The sequence below is a fragment of the Nothobranchius furzeri genome, chromosome 10, assembly GCF_043380555.1.
Source record: "Nothobranchius furzeri strain GRZ-AD chromosome 10, NfurGRZ-RIMD1, whole genome shotgun sequence".
Classification (NCBI taxonomy): Eukaryota; Metazoa; Chordata; class Actinopteri; order Cyprinodontiformes; family Nothobranchiidae; genus Nothobranchius; species Nothobranchius furzeri.
Window position 1 is genome coordinate 35,447,118 of NC_091750.1, and position 7,876 is coordinate 35,454,993.

Below are 7,876 nucleotides of genomic sequence, written 5' to 3' on the forward strand. Positions count from 1 at the left end.
ATCCCGGTCTCTGTGTTTGGGTTTGGGGTCCAATCCTTCCTAAGAAGAAGAAGCCTGACTGAAGAAATTTACAAAACAAAAGCTACACTTTTAATCTAGATCGAGAAAAAATGAAGACAGAGAACTCGGACGGAAACTAGAGAAAGCGCAGGTGCATTTCCACCTTCAGCAGGAGGACAACTCCCTGTTGCCTCTTGGTGCAATCTTTCATAAGCATGGCATCTCGTATCACTTCTTTGCGGACGATGTGCAGACATATTTCCCACTACATTCTCGAAGGCCATCGTTTGACAAATTACTGAATTGATTAAAATATGTTAAAAACTGGCTACAATTGAACCTTCTCACTTTAAATGACAAAAAGACGCAAATAGTTGTTTTGGGGACCGTGGGCTGTTGTCATGCTGGGCTGCAGTTTTTTGACCCACGACATGCAGAATCATGCACGGAGACAAAGGTAAGTAAAAAGGTTTATTATAATGTATGAAGGAGATGATGGTCTGAGATCCGATGGTTCCGGTGGGGTTCTAGAACAGAGACTGGAGTGAGTATATGCAGGTTTGACCGTGAAAGAAATGAGTTTGTAGCTTACAGTTTCCTGGTTGTTGGTAAGGCTGAGAGGGGTGGGCAAGTCACGGCTGGCTGAGCTGGTAGAGCGAGAGTCAGGTGAGGCTGGGAGCTGAGTACCAGAGTTGGAGGTGTCCGAGTTGGCAGGTGGGGATTTGGAGAGCAGGCGGTCAGGGGTGAGCGATGGGACTGGCAGACAGGGTTGGAATCCGATGAGTCTTCTTGCAGCTGATGGAGGCTTGGTTGGTGGAGGAGAAGTTTCCTGAGGAGGTCGGAGGAGAACAGGACAGATAATCTCAGGAAGGCGAGATACACAAAAAAAACAAGTTTTCAGACATGCGCTAGGTGCTGGCAAAGTTCTACCCAATGCTGAGTATCATCCGGTACTGATGAGTTGTCCCAACGCTCCTTAAATCCCCTGACCACTGATGAACAGATAGGTAGCAGCTGCTCTCCAGCTGCTCTCCAGACACACCCACCTGCACACAGAAGACTCAGCACAACACAGTTAGATTCAGCAAACCATGACAGTACCCCCCCCTCAAGGGCCGCCACCCGGCGGCGAAGAGGAGGAGGAGGCGGAGGCGGAGGAGGCACGAGAAGCGTCAAACTCCCGGATGAGGGATGGGTCGTCAATCCAAGAACCAGGGATCCATTGACGGTGCTCCGGGCCATAACCCACCCAATCAACCAAGAACTGGCGACCTCGGCCACGGGGTCTGGCATCCAACAGGCGACGAACCCGGTAACCCATACTACCATCAGCAAGACGGACAGGCGGCGGGGGATCAGAGGCAGAAGCGGGACACAGGGAACTGGATGACACAGGCTTGATGAGAGAGACATGGAAGACTGGATGGATCTTGAGCGAGGGAGGCAAAGAGAGACGAACAGACCAGGGACTGATGACCTCACATATGGTATAAGGGCCTATGAACCGGGGGGAGAGTTTCTTGCTGGTGTCTTTGAGCTTGATGTCCTTGGTCGAAAGCCACACTTGTTGTCCACAAGCATAAGGAGGAGCCGGACGACGATGGCGGTCCGCCAGTCGCCGATTCCGTTCGGCTGTGCGGTGCAAAGCGGCACGAGTCTGGGTCCAGGTTCTTCTTGCTCGTCGAATGAACTGTGGCACGGTGGTTGTTGTAGGGAGATCAGACGGGAAGAGTGGAGGTTGATAGCCTAAAGAAGATTCGAACGGGGATTGACCAGTAGCAGAGGAAACATGGGCGTTGTGAGCGTACTCAATCCAGGGAAGTTGGGTGCTCCAGCTAGTTGGATTTGAGGAGCACACACAACGAAGCATGGCCTCCAACTCCTGGTTGAGTCGCTCACATTGGCCGTTGGTTTGGGGGTGATATCCGGAACTCAGGGAGACGCTGGCTCCTAGTGAGGTAGCAAATTCCTTCCAGACCCTGGAGAGGAATTGGGGACCACGATCTGAAAGGATTTCTGTTGGGATGCCATGTAGGCGGAAAACGTGTTTTATGAGAAGTTCGGCGGTGACGGCGGAGGAAGGAAGAGACTTTAAGGGGACGAAATGACAGGCCTTAGAAAACCTATCGATGATGGATAAAATAACTGAAAAACCCTTAGAGGGAGGCAGACCGGTGACAAAATCCAGGGCTATGTGGGACCAAGGGCGAGAAGGAATTGGCAGAGGTTTAAGTAATCCAGAGGGAGGTTGGTTAGTACCTTTATTGCGGGCACATACCTGACAGGCGCTGATGTATTCCTTTATGTCTCTGTACATGGAGGGCCACCAGAAGGACCGACGAACCAGAGCAAGGGTACGGCCAACTCCGGGATGTATTGAAAATCTGGCTGTATGTGCCCAGTGGATGACTGACCCTCGGACCTGTTGTGGAACATAGAGCTTCTGGGGAGGACCGTTCCCTGGGTCCGGGTCAGTTCGTTGCGCCTCTATTACCTTTTGTGAGATATCCCAGGTGATTGATGCCAGAACGCAGGATGGAGGAAGTATGGTAGCGGGTTCCTGGTCTTTGTCTGTGGAGTACTGACGGGACAGGGCATCTGGTTTCACATTTTTGGTTCCGGGTCTGAAAGAGATAGTGAAGTTGAACCGAGTGAAAAACAGAGACCAACGGGACTGTCTGGGGTTAAGTCTTTTGGCTTCCTTCAGATAAGCGAGGTTCTTGTGATCTGTCCAGATTATGATGGGGTACTCAGCTCCCTCCAGCCAATGGCGCCATTCCTCCAGTGCGAGTTTCACTGCCAGCAACTCCCGGTCACCCACATCATAATTTTGTTCTGCAGGCGAGAGTTTCTTTGAAAAAAAAGCACAGGGGTGAAGCAAGTTATCGGAAGGAGACCTCTGGGAGAGAACAGCCCCCACCCCGGAGTCTGAAGCGTCCACTTCAACTGTGAATTGAAGAGTGGGATCGGGACGAGACAGGACAGGAGCTTGTGAAAAACGAGTCTTTAACTCCAGAAAAGCGGTGTCTGCCTCAGGGGTCCATACAAAAGTTCTCTTAGTGGATGTTAATTTGGTGAGAGGTGATGCTATTTGGCTGTAGTTGCGGATGAACCTTCTGTAAAAATTAGCGAACCCTAGGAACCGTTGTAACTGTTTACGGGTGGTGGGAGTGGGCCAATCACGAACTGCTTGGATCTTCTCGGGATCTGTCTTCAACCGCCCGCTCTCCAAGACGAATCCAAGAAACTTCACGGATGAGGCGTGGAATTCGCATTTCTCGGCTTTAACAAAGAGGCGGTTTTCCAAAAGACGTTGCAGTACAGCTCGGACGTGATGGCGGTGTTCTGAGAGGCTGCTGGAGAATATCAGGATATCGTCGAGGTAAACTGTAACGAACTTATCAATGAAATCGTGGAGAACCGAGTTGACTAGTGACTGGAAAACAGCAGGGGCGTTGGTGAGGCCAAAGGGCATTACCAGATATTCATAGTGGCCCAAGGGTGTCTTGAATGCCGTCTTCCACTCGTCACCCTCTCGGATACGGACCAGGTGGTAAGCATTACGGAGATCTAGTTTTGTGAAAATGGTGGCTTTCTGGACAGGATCAAAAGTGGAGGATAACAGAGGCAGAGGATACTTGTTTTTTATTGTAATTTGGTTAAGCCCCCTATAATCGATACAGGGGCGTAGAGAGCCATCCTTTTTTGCAACAAAGAAAAAACCTGCTCCAAGAGGAGATGTAGATGGGCGAATAATACCGGCAGCTAGAGATTCTGAAATGTAAGTGGCCATGCATTCCCGTTCGGGCTTGGACAAACTGTATAATCTACTGGAGGGTAATGTAGCGCCCTGCAGGAGATCAATACAGCAGTCGTACGGGCGATGAGGTGGCAGAGAGGAGGCCCGGTCTTTACAGAACACAGCTTGTAAATCATGATATTCAGATGGAACCAGAGACAGATCGGGAGGAGTAGGTGTACTGGAAACTGGAGCTGAGACAGAGAGGTTAGCAGATAGGAGGCAGTGAGATAAGCAATATGGGCTCCAGGATGAAATCTGATTGGTTTTCCAGTCAATGTGAGGATTGTGAGTGACTAACCAGTCATGACCCAAAACAACCGGAGTCTGGGGCGAAGGGAACACGAAAAAGGTTATGGTTTCATGATGGTTACCGGAGATTAACAACTTTACTGGCGCTGTCTGGTGGGTGATTGTGGTCAGCGAATTACCGTCCAATGATGATGCCCTGATGGGGGTGGTAAGTGGTGTCGTAGGAATGTTGAGTCGGTCCACGATTGTCTGGTCCAGAAGGTTTCTCTCACAACCTGAATCCACCAAGGCCTTAGCAGGAAAACAGTCCTGATTAAATGAGACAGAGCAGTTTAGTTCACAACGGGAAGACTTGTTATCCATATTACCACCCACCAATACTCCCGGAATTATTGGCGGGCTCTCCCTTTTGGGCGAACAGGGCAACTAGACAGGAAATGGCCAGGCTTTCCACAATACAAGCAAAGTCGGGAGGAGAGTCTGTGTAATCTTTCCTCTGGAGTTAGGCTGGCCCGGCCAACCTGCATGGGCTCGTCCTGAGGGACCGAAACATTGATGGGTCTTGGTGGTGAAGCGGATTGGACAAATTGGTTTTGCAACACTGGCTGATAACACGGCTGGACAGGTCTTGGGCGGCTTCGTTGCCTCTTCTCTATGCGGGCAGCCAAACTGATCAGGTCCTCCAATGTTTCTGGTTCTGGACAAAAAGCTAATTGGTCTTGCAAACTAGTGTTGAGGGCTTGGGAGAAGGCTCCTTTGAGGGAGTCTGGATCCATTTTGGAGATGGTAGCGAGGGTTCTAAAGTCTATGGCAAAATCTAGTACCGTTTGTTTACCTTGTTTCATATTCCATAATGTCTTTGATATCTCGGCGGGTGTTTCAGTATTGTCAAAAGTGTTCCTAAATTCAGTGAGAAAATCGTGCAATGTGCCTTTAAGAAAATCAGGATCACGACTACGTGCCTCTGCCCATTGGAGGGCGCGACCGCGGAGCAGACCTACGATGTAGGAAATCTTTATTTGGTCATTGTTGTATGTTTCAGGGTATGTTCCGAAAGTTAGATCACATTGCAGGAGAAAACCTCGAACTTGGCCGTATTCACCCCGGTAAGTGTCTGATGGAGAAGACTCCGGGACCCGGAAATGCAAACGGGGTGCTTGGACGGTTTGAACCGGAAGCGCTTGAGCGGCTGACGGAGGAGCAGAAGGAATAGACGCTGTTAGTTTATCATTGAACTGCCGGATTACGGATTCTAATTGAAACAGGTGTTGGTTTGTTTTGGACTGGTGCTCGAGAAGGGACTGGATGGAATTTTCATGTTTGGATAAAGTCGAGGCGAGAGCCGGCGGGAGAGATTCTGCGAGTGGGTCAGAATTTTGACCGGATGATTCTGTCATGCTGGGCTGCAGTTTTTTGACCCACGACATGCAGAATCATGCACGGAGACAAAGGTAAGTAAAAAGGTTTATTATAATGTATGAAGGAGATGATGGTCTGAGATCCGATGGTTCCGGTGGGGTTCTAGAACAGAGACTGGAGTGAGTATATGCAGGTTTGACCGTGAAAGAAATGAGTTTGTAGCTTACAGTTTCCTGGTTGTTGGTAAGGCTGAGAGGGGTGGGCAAGTCACGGCTGGCTGAGCTGGTAGAGCGAGAGTCAGGTGAGGCTGGGAGCTGAGTACCAGAGTTGGAGGTGTCCGAGTTGGCAGGTGGGGATTTGGAGAGCAGGCGGTCAGGGGTGAGCGATGGGACTGGCAGACAGGGTTGGAATCCGATGAGTCTTCTTGCAGCTGATGGAGGCTTGGTTGGTGGAGGAGAAGTTTCCTGAGGAGGTCGGAGGAGAACAGGACAGATAATCTCAGGAAGGCGAGATACACAAAAAAAACAAGTTTTCAGACATGCGCTAGGTGCTGGCAAAGTTCTACCCAATGCTGAGTATCATCCGGTACTGATGAGTTGTCCCAACGCTCCTTAAATCCCCTGACCACTGATGAACAGATAGGTAGCAGCTGCTCTCCAGCTGCTCTCCAGACACACCCACCTGCACACAGAAGACTCAGCACAACACAGTTAGATTCAGCAAACCATGACAGCTGTTGCACGGGGTAGACAGTGTATTTGGCCCTTTAGAATCCTTTTGTCACGGTGTGTGGCTGGAGATGGTGGACCATGTGTGTTGGTGGGTTCCGGAGGCAGAAGAGCAGGCACGGAGAACGTAAAAACGAATTTAATTACTGAACGGGAACGGCAGGAACAAACACAACGGTGACAACAAACAACAATGATCTGACGAAGGAACAGGAGCAAAACATGTGGTATAAATACACGAGGCTGATTGGGAACACATGGGCAGGTTAACGAGGGACAGGTGAAAACAATCTGGACTAATCGGGGCAGGAGAGAGACACAGTCAAGAGGGAAGGGGCAGATCGTGACACCTTTTGTGTGTCTCAGGCAAGGAATCTGGGTTTTTTCAGTGATGGCCATTTTAAACTTGAAAAACAGATAAGTTCTGTGGTCCAGAGCGTGTTCTTAGTAAAGTCAAGCCCTATTTACCACTCAAAGACTTTGAAAAGGTTATACACCTGCTAGTCACGTCGAGACTCGACTACTGCAACTCTCTTTATCGTGGACTCGAGCAGTCGTCAATTCACCGCTTGAGGGTGGCTCAGAATGCGGCAGCCCGCTTGCTGACAGGTAGGAGGCGCAGGGATCACATAACACCGGTCTTACAGGCTCTTCACTGGCTCCCGATCACTTACATTCAATTTAAAATGCTACTGATCTGTTTTAAGGCACAACACAATTTGGCCCCTCCTTATCTGTCAGAACTTTTTAACACTCGTGTCCCCAAACGAAACCTCCGATCATCCTCTCTACATCTTTTATCGGTTCCCAAGTCTAGGCGGAAGTCCAGAGGCGACAGAGCCTTTTCTGTGGCCGCTCCCAAGCTCTGGAACAGCCTTCCCCTACAGATTTCTGCTTTTAAGTCTCTTTTAAAAACCCACCTTTGTACCCTTGCTTTTAACTGATTTTATAGTTAAGTACTTTAAGTGTCTACTGGAAGGCTCTCAGTGTTTTATCATTTTATTTACTGCTTGTCTGTGTACAGCACTTTGTGCAGTCTCTGCTTGTTGGAAATGTGCTTTATAAATAAAATTGACATTGACATAGAAGATGAACTTTGGGCTAAATCGAATTAAAACAGCTGACCTACATGGATGTATTACACAACGCCAAATGAAAGAACAAAAGCTTTTGGAGCGTTTCCCAGTGGCGTGGCTAGATCTTTTAAAATGGGGTGGCCCAGGTAGTGCACCAGTGGTTATGCTTTTTCTTTTTTACCCTAAGCTTTTTGTGCAAAAGTCAATTTAAAGGAAATTCAGTGGGGTGGCCAATCAGATTTCAAGGGTGGCATGTGCTACCCCGGGCCACCCCCTGGACACGCCCCTGGCATTTCCATAAAAACCTAATTCTAAAGAATGTTCTATAGCGTGAACATAAAAAGGGAAGTGTGATCAATGAAAAAGCTCAGACTCCCGGTGTGGTACTCCTTCTAGAGCACGGAAAACTCACCATTACAATACCACTAACAAAAGTGTGCTGGGCGTGCTGGGCAGATTCACATCCCATAAATTATAAAACAGATTAGGATGCTGAATAGGAGGCAACGCTACAGATAAATAGGAATAAACGTGTTTATTGTCTTGGTTTTGATGGCTCTGCCGGCCTTGACAGGGTGCAGGGATGGTGATGAAACATGTTCTTTGGCGATTATCAGGGGCAGACAGGTCAAAGAAACTTCCAGTAGAACTGACAATCGTCT